Source organism: Limanda limanda, chromosome 15, assembly GCF_963576545.1.
Source record: "Limanda limanda chromosome 15, fLimLim1.1, whole genome shotgun sequence".
Classification (NCBI taxonomy): Eukaryota; Metazoa; Chordata; class Actinopteri; order Pleuronectiformes; family Pleuronectidae; genus Limanda; species Limanda limanda.
The window spans coordinates 21,623,431-21,641,095 of record NC_083650.1 but is presented as its reverse complement, the minus strand read 5'-3'; the positions used below and the strand labels follow the sequence as shown (position 1 = coordinate 21,641,095).

Sequence of the window (17,665 nt, the reverse complement as noted above, 5' to 3'; positions counted from 1 at the left end):
GGGACATAAGACAATGGCTGGTGTTGAGCAGTGTCAGGGCAGGCAGGGTCTCATTGTAATAGTGCTTAAATACGGTCAGCAATTATAGTTCGGATCCTCTTTACTCTCTACAGTCAATAGCAAAGTGTTGGGTTAGTCCAGAGATTCACAGTCGTTTATCATGAAGGCCTTAAAATCAGATTTTACCCCATGAGGATTTAGCACGGCTTGAATCTGAGATCATGAACTGATGGTTTAGTGTTCAATGGGTAGAAACGTCGTCGGAACTTGACCTCCAAAGCCTCAGTATGTAAAAAAACAAACTGTTGGAGAGTCATCTGACGGCCTCTGGAACTCCCTGGGTGGCGTCAGGTCAGGGTGTGGGCGTATCAGAAAAATGTTTAGGATTCTAAAACAGACACACTGACAATGATATCCATGGAAGGGAATTTGCTCCTCTTTGGGTCATGCATTCATTACTGAATCGTCAGGCTGAATTTTGCAGAGGTCAAAATTCACTTAAGACGACTTTAATGCTCATATGGTATATTATGATGAATTAAGTTAAACAAACACATCTTAAAGCAACGTCCGTTCAGAACAACTAGGACATGGACACTGTTGAGGTCGTTTACCAAACTGCTGTTTCCAGAGTCAAAACCTTTGAACCACTTCTTTCAAGCCACATAATTCAAAATCGATATGTAATCGATAAAGAGCCCAAACAACTACTAAATGGACATTTTCTCATTTCAGCATCGTTGTCATATGTCTTGATGTTGTTCTGACAAGGTGCATCGTTTTAAATAAAAACGTCTTCAATAAAGTGGCTTCAAACTTACTGACATTCAGAAAACCAGATTGCTTTATTCCAGCCACAGAGCTCTGGCCTCTGGCCTCTGCTACTCAGCAAATAATGAGACGCTCATGTACAGACTGCCATGTGCACTGTACTTTGGTACTTGGCAGCAAAAAGGGTACATAAACAAAGCACAGACAGCAGCGCCAGGGTGTGAGGGGCCCAAAAGCATATTTTTGTTCCTGCCCCCCCCCCTAACAAGTTAATCCAGCCATGTAAGCACCCGTCCAAAAACTCCTGCCACTGTTTTCTCGTGCCAGCCAGACAGTTCAACACTCTTTGAGAAAGGTTTACATCTGAAGATTTCACCAGAGCTTAATGTTTCATAAGCTTTTCCCCGTGAAAGCTATATGACTTATCTGAGATATAGCCTTGTTGTGTTTTCTTGGTTTTTGCCACAATTGGATTGTGTAGACTGCACGATCTTGTTATATCAACACAACCATTAGGTCTTGATTGCTATCCAGGCTGTAAATCACCTTAGATCATTTGCAGAAACAGCTGTCCATATAATTTAGTTTCTCATTGCTTTGGCACTTTTGGGCCACTCGTGGTCAAGTCAGCTTTGGGACCAATGTTTCTGTGGAAAAAAGTGTAGAACAAACACTGCATTTGATTGATTGATGGCTTGGGAGTCATGTGCGACAAGCCTGCATAAAACTCAGTAAAAGTTCCATCAAAACGACCACACTTGGCGCTACCGCTCCACTTTAATGTGGTCTAGAAGAAACCCGAGCTGATGTGCGGTTGAGCCCAACGAGCTAAAGGGCTTTGTGTGATTCCAGCATTCCTGCATATGTCTCGGGACAGTCCAAAACCATAGGCCTTGACACAAGCGGTGGTTCCAGTGCTGGCTGCCAAGATCCACTATGAGGAAGAAATTTCAGTTTTTTATCCAAGAGCCCTCCATTTGAATTTATAGCATCGGAACACAAAGTACTCCGAGAGAATCCCCGTCCAGGAAAGACCCAAACAGACAGACATATGACTGCAGTGGTCCAACCAGGACCTGACGAAAACCTTTAGAAATGTTGGTTACCAAAAGTTTGTTTTTCCAAAACAGTAAGACGTAAAGATGAGTTATGAAAATGTCAGTCATCGTAGAAGTCAGCCAGTTAACCAAGTTATGCAGACTCCTCAAGGATATACCAGTGATACAGTATTGTCAGTCATACACAGTACAGTGTAACATTATAGCCATTTTACTCACATTTGCACAGCCGACAGCCGACCACAACACACCACACTTAAATCAAAACACCACAGGAGCCCTGTCCAGACCAGGGCTGAACGACAATGAAATCATTACAGTGGCATGTGACCTAATTGCAACAACCCTAATTGTAGCCAAGTGCAGTAAAGAGCACAGGAACCATATATGATCATGGAAACCCTAATCACACAAGCGCTGCGGCAGTACAATTGCAGCTTGGCCTCATAGTGGCAATATCTTAAATTCGTACTCATGGAGGCCCCCCGCAGCAATTACACTTACTTAAACAGACTGTTAGGGGGGGGGAAGAAGTGTGGGGGCACGCTAGGAATAACTGTTGGCCGTGGAGCTAATAGGCATGGAATGATGACAGATATCATGGAGTGGACGCCTCACAATGACTGGGAAGGAATTAATAAGCAGGAATGGGTTAATAGTGCATTAAGAGCCAGCAGGAGAATGGCAGGAGAGAGGAGGGAGACGCTTCTGAAGTCAGCTGTGAGTAATCAGCCCATGGCGTGCCTTCGACGACTACCATAACAGAGCAATTGGACGTGAAAAATGGATAATAGTATGGACATAGAAGTGTGTGTGTGTGTGTGTGTGTGTGTGTGTGTGTGTGTGTGTGTGTGTGTGTGTGTGTGTGTGTGTGTGTGTGTGTGTGTGTGCATGAGGGTGTGTGTAATGGGAGCGGGGGAGGAGTAAAATGGACAAATTTTACTGGCCTGTACAATATTAACAAATACAAGGTGGTATTCATGTTTCAAATCACAAAAACACGTTACAACTGGCTTCAGCAATTACACCATATAGTAATTACTGTAGAGAGATACAGCTGTTGTTACATAACCTCACATTTACTTCAGGCAAAAAAAACTCTGAGTAATAAAAAGGTAATTTGATTAATTTATCATTTATTTTACGCCGTCATTTTCCGGTGTGACCGCTTAAGAAAAATTATTTCTTCCTTCCGCTGATGAGCTAAACTTAACAGCGCAGACAAACAAAGAAAAAATACTATGTGTGGACAGTTGTGGAGGTCAGGAAGAAATTTGAACTATTTCCAAAGCAAGAAAGGATTTAGTGGCTCTTAAAAACCTGTTCAGAGACCCCCAGGATGGAAGAGGATGACGTTCCCGGTCCGGCGCAGATGATAATGTGAAAGCTGCAGTATAAGTAATAGGTCATTAAGAGCATAACGTTACTCATTGAAAATACAAATTCCTACAGCTATAGTCTAGCTCAACATAATTATAATTAAGTGCTAGTCAGATAAAAAAACCTCAGTTAAAGTCAGAGACCACCCAAAAGAAGAGTTTAAAAAATGGGTCCACGTCCCCACCCCCAAAAACAAAGGAAGGGTTTGACTGAAAGTGCACTTCAGCATAACAAAAACATCAGTGAGATGAACTCAAGTCAGAAAATGCAAATATTGAGTTTGAAAATGAAAAAAAATAACCCAGGGAATTAGCATAATGCTACAGCCAGGTATACGCCCAGCACCTTAGTATTTGACAGGTGTAATGAATCTTGGAGCCTTTGGAGGTTTTTTTGCTCTTATTTAAACTGCTTTACCGTATGTATTGAATTGAGAACACTTTCATTTAAAGGGTGATCTTTTTAACCACCCTACTACCATTCCCCCTGCAACCTTTGAGATTCATGAATTTTGACAAGGCTACTAGTGTTTCTTCTCTCTCCCAATCTGGCAGGATTCCAGTGTCCAGTGTATATGGAAACGGTAGACATTTCACAGCTGTGGGGCCAAGGAAAATACAGCAGACTTAGGATATGATATAGCTGAAAATCGATATGCCCTTGGCTTCTTATACCAATGGCTTCCAGTGTGAGTCGGGGAAGCATGAGACGTTTCATTTTGTGCGTTGATTCTTTTGGTCAGGCTATTATCCCCCGATCAGTCCACATAATTCCTCTAATCAAATGGATGTTCATCCCTGGGAAGAGAGAATATCCAGTTACTTGGATGTTCAGTCATTATGTGATAGTGCAATCATAATGTTAATACTATGGTGGTATTATTGCAGGAAGATGATTATAACAGAATGGGACTAGAAAAGCACCTTCATTATTGCTATCAGCTATCCCACCTTCACATTAAAATGAATCGAATGTATTTCTGTATGTGAAAGACCGGAAGAAAAATAAATTACACAACCACTCCAGTGCTTTTGCGCCTGTACAGAATTCCTCATCGGTGGGTCCATCTATTCTTTATATCATTCACTGAACTATGCGTTTAGAAAGAGATCAACAGTTTACCTGCAAACAAATAGTGTATATATTCCTACCAAGCTGTTTACATGAATAATAAAAAGACATATTTCACTAGTATTCCTGTATAACCTGATTGAGTGATTTCTTGCTTGATGATATCTTGTTCTTGTGAATTTTAAATTTTGAAAGAAACAAAAATGAAGAATTACATCAGGTAGCTTTCCACAGTATGATCACTATAACCTAACAAAATTTACATTTATTGTACCTCCCATTGGTGAAGGGTTTATTAATACAGAGTCAGAGACTACTGATATAAACAGAAATGTATATTGAAGTATGGTGTTCCCCATTTGGGGGTATCCATGAGTTGAAATAACCTGATAAGGAACGAGTGCATCGAGGGAAACAATACAGTAGTTAGAACTTAAAGGGAAATGAGTCAGTCCATAGTCCCAACACTTATTTAAAGGGACTCTTACCTTTGTTGCATTTTTACACTTTTTTTGGATAAGGTTAAATTGATATTAATAAGGTAATGACACTCTAAAATGCAAGACAGACCCACCAGGAGTAAAAACAAACAATTATTTCACTCTCATAATATTTAGTGAAAACTTCAACCAATAAAATTCTTCGGACCGAAGGACCTTATTGGCCGACAGACCTGTCTGTTTGCTGCATGGACATGCAGGTTTTCCGTCTGCTTCTTGTGGCGCAAATAAATGGTGCAAATAACCATTGAACTGAAAAATATATATGTGAATGTAAATGTATATAACTTACCGGTGCTTCTGAATCCGAATCCATTGCTTTGGTAAACAAAAACTCACGTGCGTGCGCGGAGGCAGTAGATTGTAAGTCTGCTTGTAAATAAAGTTTCTTCAAAAAAACACCACGGATGGGAACGAGGGGGTGGGGCATTGGAGGAAGGCGGGATGATTTGAATGTGCTGTAATTCTCAAATGCAACAAAGGTAAGAGTCCCTTTAACCTTCCACCCTGTTGTCTATTGCCAACAGAATTCAGCAACCCTTACACCAAATGCTGAATTGGCTGCCAACTCCCCCAAAAACAAACTCAAAAGTAATACTTTAAAGTAACTAAAGTAACAAAAAATAGCAAAGAGCCAGGAGGTGGAACAGAGGAGGGTTTACAGATACCTCACATAAATTATTTTCAATTATGTCTCTGCATTGGCATTTGTGAAGCCTGGTGAGTCACTGGCTGTTCTGCTCTCAGTCTGTCCAGCGTTGCCCACGCCGTCGCATCCAAGACCCCGACTCGAGACACCGAGCAGGTGGCGGAGAACATTAGGTGCCCATGGATCACATCGCAGCACAAACAGCACATCGCATTTTCATAAATTACTTAAGAATATAGACAATGCAGCAAACAGAATGTAGGGCAGCAGAGCTGGAGGACGAGAGATCCTCAGTCTGCCTGCATCTGTGTGTGTGTGTGTCTGTGCATGTGCGTTCATACTTCTGTGTATGTGTTAAGGTGTGTGCGTGGTTGTATGTGTGTGGTATTCAAATAAGACCTATTTATGTTTTTGCGTTACAGCAGCCATGTACCCAGGCCCAAATCTTACACTGAGCCAATGTAAGATGTAACTGAATGTAAGTGCTACAGCGCCACCAGAGAACTAGTGAGGGGACTGCAAGGATGCTCAGGAAGTGATTGGTTGCCTGTGTTTTCTCACAGCAATCGCCGCTCTACATGAGACACACAAAAAAAAAGAGTTAAATGCTATAAGATGTAACTCCAGCTCTTTAAATGTGTGTAAGTAGGTCACTGCTGTGCTGTATCACAAAGAAAATGAAAAAAATATGAACACAGTTATACAGTCATCATGGGGAATTGTAAATCATGATAACACATGTGTCTAAATGTTGCGTGGGTGATATCAGTAGTTGACATCCAACACTCAACTATAAATACGTAGTTACCTTTGGTGTAGGACTCCTGTTAACCCCTACTATGAAGTACAAATCCAGATTTACCATCCGCTGCCTCTGTGTGTGTTTGTGTGTGCAAACATATTTATGACCCTTTAGCTATATGTCTCATTGTTCACTGAGTACTTTGCTTGTGTATGCATTTTGCAGAGCATATGCATTTGTCTTTTTGCCCCTGTGTGCACGTGTGTGTGTGCTCATGTGTATGTGTGTGTATATATTTGGGTGGCTGCTGTGGTTATACTGTATTTGTGTGCCTGTGTCCCTGCAAGTGTGTGGGCCTGTAAATAGCTGTGGTATCTGTAGTACTACTGTGATGCTATGTGTGGTCCTAGAGGGGCCAGATAACCAGATGGCCAACACATTACTGCCAACACATACAGCGATATTAAACACACACACACATAGGCAGGCACACTGTAGGGACTAAACCTCTACAGGCCTTACTTCGGGCCTGGGCCATGGGTAGAGCATCGGCCCGCTGGCAGTGTCCCTCTTCTGGGTAAAAGTCCAGGCCCAGCCAGTCTGGCAGCCAGCAGCCACTGGGCCTTACACACGCCAGATGAAGACTGCCGGGAGGATGAATGTGTTTTTGTGTGTGTCTGTTGTTGTAGTGTTTGCCCTCAGTGATTATGAAGGCTCCCTCACCTCTGGGCACCACATGTTCTTATCAGCACTTGTGAGAGTTTGGGACATTTGTACCAAGTTGCAAAGTTGTCAAGCCAAGAAAAAACTGTTCAAAGACTCTGTGTGTGTATGTGTGTGTGTGTGTGTGTGTGTGTGTGTGTGTGTGCATGTGTGTGTGTGGGGGTGGGTGCGTGCCAACAGATGTCAAGTACATGCTGGTCCCTTGTGTAAGAGGCTGGGAGTTTCTGTCTTACCTGAGGCTGCTGTGCAGCTGTCCTGAGCTGATCACTGTCCCTACCACAGACACCAAGAGTGTGTGTGTGTGTGTGTGTGTGTGTGTGTGTGTGTGTGTGTGTGTGTGTGTGTGTGTGTGTGAGTGCGTGGGCCCATGAAATGAGTATTTTGATCCTTTTTAGCTATAACAGGTATCTGGGGCCTTGGGGGGAGATGATTCTTTACAAATCCTTAAACCATGCCTGTAAAATTTGTACTGTGGGCAAAGTTGAGTTTATTGCAGCTTGGGTCATTGTTTAAAATGGTATTTTATGGAATATCAGTACACTGTACTCAGTGACAGAAAGAGTGACACCTGCACCTTAGTTTTAAACCACACCTTAGAGCGTCTCTGATGAGGCAGAGAAAAACATTATCTCAAAGCCCAAGACCGAGCTTTCAGTTCCCCTCTAAATCGGAGATCATGTTTCAGGAGAAGAACATCTCTAACACCATCATGGATGAGCTTAGACAATATCTACAGACAACCAGGGTGTCTCTTGGAGGAGTCCATCTTGCTGTGAGAGACCTGTCCCCGGGATACTGGCTGACACAATCAGCACCAACCAAGTGGCATGCGTTTGAAGCCTTAAGAAGTTTTATCTTTGTAAGCAACGCATCAGACCACTCACACTGCAGCATCACATGGGTCTGCAGACCTAAACACCACATTCTATGGGCCCCAGAGGTCAGAGTGGGAGGAGCTCAAGTTACGGGCTCCAGCAGGAAGCACACTCTGCAAGACTCCGCCCTCCAGATGACCTTCCTCATGCTTTTCAATAACAGAGCAAAGTCCACCTTCGAGGAGATCCAGCAGGAGACAGAGATCTCAGTGAGGGCGTTGGTGTGAGCGCTGCAGTCACCGGCCTGTAGGAAACCCACTCAGAGAGTCCTCATTATGGAGCCCAAGTCCAAGGAGATTGAGAATGGCCACGGGTTTACAGTTAATGAACAGTTTACCTCCAAACTGCAGCCTGCCAACAGTGGTTATTAAACAGGGCGAGTCAAACCCAAAGAGGAAGGAGACATGACGGAGAGTGGACGATGACAGGAAGCACAAGATTGAGCCAGCCACTGTACACATCATGAAGTGTAGAAAGAAGAGGCCGCACAATCAGAATCAGAATCAGAAGTATTTTATTGCCAAGTACGTTCACACATACAAGGAATTTGCTCTGGTTATTGGTGCAAACAATGAACATAGAACATAAAAACGCAATAAATACAACATGCATGGAGAGCATTAAAAAATAGGAAACCAGTATATATTTACTCACTGTTTACTTCTTATTTACTCATTTTTTATCAATATTTATACAAAGTAACATTTATTTAGAGATAAACATTTCTGAATAAAAATAAATAAAAAATATAAAATATAAAAAGTGAAGTAAAAAGTGAAATGCTAAATGCAGAACAGTTAACAGTGTCATATTGCAATATGCAATGTAATGCAGTATAATATAATATGATATGATATAATGTGTTAATTTAACACATCTTAGGGGTGTGGGGGTGGAATAAAAGTCCAAGTCAGGTGGGGGTCCCGGGCCTTGTTGATAAGGCCAACTGCAGTCGGGAAGAAGCTGGTCTTGTGGCGGGAGGTTTTAGTCCTGATGGCCCGCAGCCTCCTGCCCGAGGGAAGAACCTCAAAGAGTTTGTGACCCGGGTGAGAAGGATCGGCCACAATCTTACCTGCACGCCTCCTTTTGTCGTTAGTGGTGGCGAAGCGAACCAGATGGTGATGGAGGAGGTGGGGATGGACTCGATGATGCAGGTGTAGAAGTGCACCATCATTGCCTTTGGCAGGTTGAACTTCTTCAGCTGTCGCAGGAAGTACATCCTCTGTTGTCCTCTTTTGGTGATGGAGCTGATGTTAAGCTCCCATTTGAGGTCCTGGGAGATGATGGTGCCCAGGAAGCGGAAGGACTCCGCAGTGACGACTGGGGCGTCTCTCAGGAAGATGGGGGTGGGTGGGTCTGGGTTCCTTCTGAAGTGCAATGAATGTCCTATGACCACAGTTGAATTGGGTCGTTCTATTTGCTGTTTAACTAAGTGCTGTTGAGAACAAGCCTCAACATGTTAAATCAGAATAAGAAAGAAAACAAGAAATATTGACGGTTCCATCCTAGTCGTCCCCATATCTAATGCCAAAGTGTCCTTGGGCAAAATACTGAACTAAATCTGCAATTAGACGCACTGTATGTGTGTGTGTGTGTGTGTGTGTGTGAGAGTGAGAGTCCTGTACAGTGCTTTGAGTGTTCATCAAGACTAGAAAAGTGCTATATGAATACAGACCCTTACATGAGCGGCTGTGGATCGGCATTCCAGTCGTTCTCTTACCAGAAGGTCGGCGGTTCGATCCCCATCTTGCCTGTCCCAGGCTAAAGTGATTCCCCCATATCGTAGAGAGAAAAGTGCTACATAGATGAACTGTATGAATGTGTGTGTGAATGGCTGAATCACAAAAACGATACTGTAAAGTGCTTTGAGTGGTTTAACGACTAGAAAAGCTCTTTATAAATGCAGACAGACCGTTTACCTTTAAAAAAAAAAAAAAAAACATTTCGATCCAAACATTCCGAAATATCTTTCATACTTTCAGTTTCATGTCGTTTTTGTGTAATTTGTTATGTATGTGATGTGTGGCTTTAAAAATATATCACAGAGAAATCTGACAGTAAACTGAATCTCATTTCAATTGAGCTGTTATGGCCACATATCGTCCAGACTATGTACTGATATCAACCAAGAGATATAATTATTTACACCACTTCATGTGGAGGTGAACAGTGAAACAGAAAGCGAAACGTTTTGGATCACTTGCCTGCATGCTTTGGATGGACTAGTGGCAGAAACTTGGACTATGGGCAGAAAAGGTCTCTGGTTCGTCTCTGGTTCGACTCCACGGAGAAACAACAAAAAGACGAACCTGGATTGATCTGTCCAAAAATCCAAGAGGATTCTCCCTACCCTGTCTAGTGCCCCTGAGCAAGGCACCTGACTCCCCCAACATCTGCTCCCCGGGCGCCGTACATGGCTGCCCACTGCTCTGTGTGTCCTGCACCAGATGGGTTAAAAGCAGAGGTTACATTTCCCTCCTTGCATGAGTGTGTCTGTGCATGTGTTTGGGACAAATAAATGTATCTTAATCTTAAGTTTTTATTCAAAATGTAATTGACTTAATGAAACTACAGTTAATTTTATACAACAGTGGAATGGGGGGATTCTGGTGTCTACATTTGCATGTAAAATATATTATGACTGAACAGTCACCAACAACTAATTGTATTCCCTTAAAAAAACACAACAAAAAAGAAGAGAATGGCAACAGCAGTATCACAGGGAAACATGAGATAAAAGGAAGAGAGTGATAGAAATAACATGAGACAGAGGGAGAAAGAAAGAAAAAAGTCAGAAATAGGGAGAAACATGAAATGTTGTAAGGGAAGGGAGGGGGGTCTTCTCCAGCTCTACACCCCAAACCCCCCGCTTGACATGATAATATTTTTCTAAAAAGGGATAAAAAGCTACATGCCTTTGGATTTGCAGCCCAGCTATCAGTAGCCACAAGCTCCGGCGCGAGACGGCGTGACAGGTGTACGTTTCAGCAACTTAAACAGGGCGGATTAAGCCACTAGTGGCTCCTCTTCATATGCATTCCTTATGGGAGTTAAGGCCATTTGAAATGCAGGGCCAAAGGCAAGATTACCGGCTCATAGGCCCATGGAGAGAGGTGTGCTGCAACTAAAAGCCTGGATTTGAATAATTGTGGCAGGGCTTAGTGCCCAGAATCAGCACAGAACAGAACCAATGGATTATTACACACACAGACATGCACAGACACACACGCGGACACGCGCTCGCACACACACTAACTTTGGAAGGCTTTGACTTGTCTGACTCAATAATTCAATGTACCACCGTGTGTGTCACTGTGTTGGTTCGGGGTTGGTTTGTGTCGTATCTGTCGACATGCCGTAACACAAACACATGTGACTGATATTTTGCTGCTCTGCTGTTTATTATCCACACACACAACTTGTCTCTGTGTGTGTTTGTGTGTGTGTGTGTGTGTGTGTGTGTGCATGCATGAGACAGACCATATGCACATGATCCTGAACTTGTGTTTGCATGTGTGTATCCATGTGAACACGTGTGTGTGTGCATAAACAAGTGTGTATTAATGGTGTGAATGGTGTGTGTGTGTGTGTGTGTGTGTGTGTGTGTGTGCGAGAATGCCACTACCTAAACACAGAGCCAGTGTTCCAGCTCCGTATGTTTTGACACTGGTTGAAGGCTTAGCTGTGCTCGAGGTGCCAGACAGAACGGAAGGGGGGGGGGGAAGTAAAGATGAGGTGCTGCAAGAAAAAAAAAAAAGAGGGGTGAAAAGGATGGATATTAAAGAGAAGGATGAGAGGATGTCCCATATGAGTTTTGGAGGAGAGAGAGTGAGCGGAGAGTGTCAATGAATTCAACCTTTTTTTAAAAGGGAGGGAGCAGGGCAGCAGGTCTGAAAGGTGCACCTCTGGGAGGGGGGGCAGTGGGACACACACACACACACACAAACACACACACATTACAATATATTTATCTGGCGGATACAACAAAACAACAAATAATATATTAACAATGGAAATGACATCGTCTTGTAGAGCTGAAACGCTCAGCAGACCTTTATCACAGCAGACATTTCCAACTGTAATAAAGTCGTATTCATCACATTTAAAATGGCTGCATAACATTAAGGTCAGCAAGTTCCAGGGTCCTGAAATTGTACAAGCTGGTGCACTGGCATGGCTCACTGGGGTTCTTACTGGACAACACCACCTAAAGTTTATTTCAGTAGGTCTCTGGGAGAGAGGTTGACTTATCAGCTAAACGACTCGTGGAAACATTCCTCGGCTTACTGCTGTAGTGTATTCACTAGAGTAAAAGATTTTAGCATGTGTTTAAATATAATGACAGGCTGATATTTATGATGTCTATTTTGGTGACTCTCAGACAGTCTCAGAGAGTCTTTCAGTTGTCTATTTAAGTAGGTCTTTCCTTGTTTGGAAGGACCTTTGACCTAGGGAATAACCTCTGTCCAGCAAATGGTTAGAGGTGAAGGGACAATCTTTGACCAGTGTATTCTCATCTTCACGTACTAAACACGTCCTTATTAGGAGGCCTTAGGTGAGATGACATGTTACCCATAGTTGTGGGTGGAACTAACCTCTCTATATTATGTGTGTTTGACCATGGCCTGTCAGACTTCACCATTTGGCTGTGTGATTTCTCCGAGTTCTAGATCTCGTCCTGACCTGTGAAACTTCTGTGTAATAAACATTATTATACTTGTTAGTACTGGGTCCGCGTTCCTTTCCTTCACCATCAACTTCTACAACCACATCAACCTCTCGGCTGACCAGAAATACACGTCACTGCCTTTCAAAGACTTTCTGGTTTTCAGAGTCTCTTGTAGCAGTCAACTAGATTTTATGTATTTGGCTTTTGCGAGGTTAGTAAAATGAGGAAATTAAAGATGTCAACTCAGGCCCTGTCTCAATTCACCCCCTAGCCCTACCTCTTAGCCCGACCCCTTCATTTTGCAAGTGGCTGTGATGGGGTAGCAATGTTCCATTTCTTTATGTGATTTTAGGGTAGTGGCCATCTAGCCCTTCAACCACCCATTGAAATGTAGTAAGTGTCTGTAAGCAGGCCAACTCTAGGACAGGCTGTCTGGAAAAAGCTTCAAGCTGTACGACTATAAAGACTGGACAAATGACAAGTATCCAACAAAATAACAGCAAAACCCATTTAACTTTTATTCTATAAACATCAACAACACAAACTTCATATCAAAACATCTTTGAGTTATTTTTTTTAATCTAAACGAAATTTTAAGTTACATACTGAAGTTTGATTTATGGAGGACCATAGAGATATTCAAGTGTTAAAGTGTTTGTATGGATGGTTTTCTGTCTAATCAGTTCTATGTCATTCTTAAATGAGTGCTAATACACATTCATTTCAATTTAAAACACTTTAATTGTCCTAGATGGGCAATTCTCAGGCACTTGTAAAGACAAGAAAGAAAACAACTATGAAATCAGGGCCATGTCCACGGACAGTTAAAGTTGTGAATAGATGAATAAACATAGCAGCGGATAAATAAATCTAAACTGATTAGTAAGTATAAGTGTATAGTAGGTGATAGTAGACTCAGTTGCTTAAGAGTGTGGCGGTCATGGTTTGTAAGTGAATATCTGTGCTTGGGCAGAGGGGGACTTTAGTGTGGTTCTGGGTGGGTTGGGGGGGTGTTAGGAGTTGAGGAGTTGAGCAGCCATGGGAACAAAGGTTGCCCTTCTCCTCCGAGTCCTGCAGCCAGGGCAGCAGAGCCGACGTCCTGAGGGGAGACATTCGAATGCCTGGAAGAGATCATGTGCCAGGTCGAGAAGAATCTGACTCGCTAACCTCCGTGTCTGCTGCTCAGAGATGTTAGTGAGTGACCTCAGGGGAAGCCTGATGATCTTAGAGCAGACTATTCTCTGCAACCGGGTCCTATTCTGGAGGCTGGTGGAATGAAACCAGCCGGCGATGGAGAACGTGATGACGCTCTCAATGAAAGAGCAGCAGAATGTCCGGAGGATGTCCCCGATGGCACCGAAGGAATTGAGTTTCCTTTTGGAGGTGTTGCCATCTCCTGAGAATCTCCTCTGTGTTGATGGAGAATTTCAGTTGTCAGTCAAAGATGGCGCCCAGGTATTTGTACTCCTCAACTGGGTCCCCATGGATTGTGGTGGTGGCTGCTGCTGCTGCTGCTGCCAGTTCCCTCTGCCTATTTTGAAAAGGTCACAACCATCTCTTTGGTTGTGCTGACGTTCAGTTCCGAGGAAACTGTTAGGAAGTCAATTTGATGTGTCAATGATCAAATCCCACCCAGACGGACCCAAGTGCTCTGAGAACACTAAACCCCAACATTATGCAAAACAGCAACACGACGTGTCGTCACTTTTTAAATGGTGTGAGCGACACTTTGAATAGTGGCAGCATCAACACCTGCTGCCGCACCTCGACCGAAGAGAGTTGGAGAGAGACAAGAGGCCAAACACCAATTGTAACACTCCAAAGCCGTTCTGGCACACCCCTGCACACACACACACACACACACACGCACGCACACACACACACACACACACACACACACACACACACGATAACAAAGGATGTGCTCCAGGAGTTCAATTCAAAATAATACCTGAGCCCAACCTGATCATCCATGTCTCCTTTAGCAGTTCAGCTTACCCTAGCACTAGTCATCCATTATGTATAGTTGAGTTAGAGGCTAATTACTGCCCTTACATAATTGTCTTCCTCCTCAGTCAAGCTACCTCTTCTTTCTCATGCCTCTGGCCTTCGCTTCAGTCAGACGATGCTCAAACTGAAGAATTCCACCAATTGAGACTTGTTCACTTTAATGTGTAAATAATGTAACATTTAGGGAAATGGTGAGTTTGTCAGTGATCTGCTGAAGCACAATATCCTATGTTTCTTCTATGTCTCTGTGTGAAGGAGCTGGACAAAACAGTTTATTAATTTATTATTAATTAAAACAGTGAAGTGACTTTCATGAACTTCAATTGCCTAATCAATATCTTGTCGAAAGTGGTAGTAATTTTGAGATTGGTATCACAACCAGATTCTAGTATCTGCTAGTAAATCTACTGTAGATATAAAGATGTGTAAAAAAATCAAGGCTGGCTTTTCAGTTGGACAAAGGACCACGGTATCTGACCTCATAGACAAATTACTTCTTGTTCCACTGATGTGAAAAGTCAAACTGTCCCACAAAAAACACCTGCAGCTCCCCTTCTAACTGCAAGAGAGCTACAGCTTTAAACCTCTCACCAATTAGCCAGGCCCCTTTCTTTGGGACCTCGTGAGCCACTGAAGACAATGTATTACAGGCAGGTGAATTCATAAAAGCCAGACTAATCCTGAATTGTAATATGTGAAAAGAAGTGAAATGATTGAAACGGGATGAAAAAGAACGGCAAAATCACTCATTTCTTACACTGGCAGATGAGCTCGTGGGGATTTTTGATGAGAAAGGCTATTTCATTTCTACAATGGCACAGATGGAGACTTGTGCCTTTTGTGTGAAGTATGTGGAGTGCCACGTACCCCTCCCTCCCAAAAGAAGGGACTTTTTTTTTATTAAGGTGTGATCGTGCCGTCCCTCTTCTTATTTGGAGAGGATGATGCTGCAGTCTTCTCTCTCATGTCTCCTCTGGACCCTGTCTTTTTTTCACAGGTCCCCAGACGGAGTCATGTAAATCTATCAAGTCATCCGAGAGAAGCACAGGCTTTGGGTGTGATAATGACTTACAGAAGACTACCAATGGGGAGAGGACATGCCTGACACACTCACACCAACACACACAAACGTACCATCCACACCTCTCTTCTCCAAGCTCGCTGTGCAATCTCCACACTCATCTTGTCCCCAACCCCCCCCCCACTTACTGTGTCAGCTGCAGATTGAGGTGGCAGCGCTCATCATAATGCCATGGAAGGGGGCTGGTTGGAGGGGGCATTGCCAGTCCTGCTGGAAGCCCGGGGAACCCAGCCTGAGCTCCAGGTCTCAGTGGGTAGCTCCACGGAATGGGCCAGCCAGGGTGGTAATAGAGTAAATAACTCAAATGAGGCAGAGTGTGAATTACTTCTCTGATGGGCTGGAAGGGTCCCTGCTGTGAATCTGACTGGGGGGTCCAGCTAGGAAGCGCATCAAAAATGCGGGCAAATGGGTCTAGGACGTGGCGAGGTAGCGGGGGGTGGTGTGCCAGCGGGGATGGGGTGTGTGAGAGTGTTTAATACAGGTGATGATGGAGAGGAAAAATTGCTTGAGGCAACTGTGCCGCTGCACGTCTGGACAAACCGCGGTACCCCGAGGGATGGGTGGTCGGACAGCAGAGAGAGAGAAACCTGCATTGATTCCTCCTGTCCTAAATATTCAGAAGTGACTCTGTGGGCTTTTTTCCAACTGGTCTCCTGCATTGCTGGGCATTTAAATTCCTCAAAAGTCACTTATACATACAGTGCAACAAGAAAACCAAACCTCACAGGCTGCGGACAGTATGTAGATATTCCGTGAATGAACATGACCTGTAGCCCTGTGAAGCCCAGATTCGGAGCACAAAAGAAACTTCAATGCCAAGGCATGATTGAAAACCACTTCAAAAATGAACCTGCAACCTTGGGCTTCAAAGGGAAGCATATTGCACGAACTAATACAACCAGGAAAATACATGAATACATTTTCCTTCATTAGGTGACCTCGAAGTAGGTTACATGGTCATTTCTATTCTGCGCCGACCCTCAAGTTCACAGATGCCTCTGAGCCACTGACGGGCAAACAAAGACTTCAATGACAGTCCCTCAGTGTAGGAAGATTCTACTTATCATTTCAAAGGGACAGCCCCCCGTCACCCTACCAACTCTATACCAACGGACAGGGTGCACTTATAGAACAAAAAAAGTCCAGTTGAAAACTCAGGTCTTGCGAAGAAAAACACGGAGTAGCCATCATCTGTATGCATTGTTTTTTGGAAAGGGAGTGACATGAGTTTGTGGGCAGTGGTTTTGGTGTCTGTGATCTTATCCTCACCTTCAGGATCATCTGAAATGTATTGCAGAAAGTTTGTAAAAAGATATGAAAGTTAAATCAGAAGGATGTTGTTGGCTTGTCTGGAGGAGGTCCTGCAGAACCTTTGACAGGCAAATCTGTTGAGGAGAAGGGTAGGAGGACTGGATGACAGCATTTCAGCTCTGATCTCGTAGAAAGTTCTTAAAAAGTCGATTGGCCTTCCCCTCCCCCCCTTCAATGGAACCTTGCTGACTCGCCATGGAAATTTTCTGCCTCCAACTTTCTTCCCTGCTCTGCAGAAACTTTTGCCTCATTGAAGAACTGTCTTCTGGTAGCACAGCACAGCTGGACAAGCCAGCAGAGACCCTGGGGATGGAAAAAAGACAGGATAGAATCCACACAGCTGCCCTGCTAAACCACCACATAAAGTTCTTACGGTGATGGCTTCTCCGCTTAGTTGTTAGATGTATTTTCTCCAGGTCTAAAAATTGAATGGGGGAAGTTTGTTTAAATGGTGCTCAGCTGGTGGTTGCAAAGCCTCCGGTAAGAGAGAGTTCTACTGGGGGAATATATTTCTTTGTTTTTGGTGGGATTTCAGGTGGATAGGCAGTAAGCCATGTAGTTTGCAGGTATATCCGGAAGATATGAGATTCATAAAGTCCCAGTTGAAATGGGTTGCTGTGTTTCAGGTTCCTCTGTGTGGGTGATGTGTGTCAGTGTGTGTGTGTGTGTGTGTGTGTGTGGAAATGCAGGTTGAATTTGAATGGAGCAAACAGGGAAAATCATGCTAATTCTCTCTCATACACAAACAAAGAAGGTGGACATGTTCATGCAGTGGTGTGATTTGTGGGCGTTGATGGCTTGGGGAGGGGTGAGGATGTTGGGAGG

General features: G+C 43.6%; 1 pseudogene; it reads left to right on the top strand.

The window, feature by feature from the left end:
- Nucleotides 1-7,345: 7,345 nt before the first annotated feature.
- On the top strand, nucleotides 7,346-12,806 carry LOC133021063 (cullin-3-like; annotated as a pseudogene).
- The last annotated feature ends 4,859 nt before the right edge of the window (nucleotides 12,807-17,665 follow it).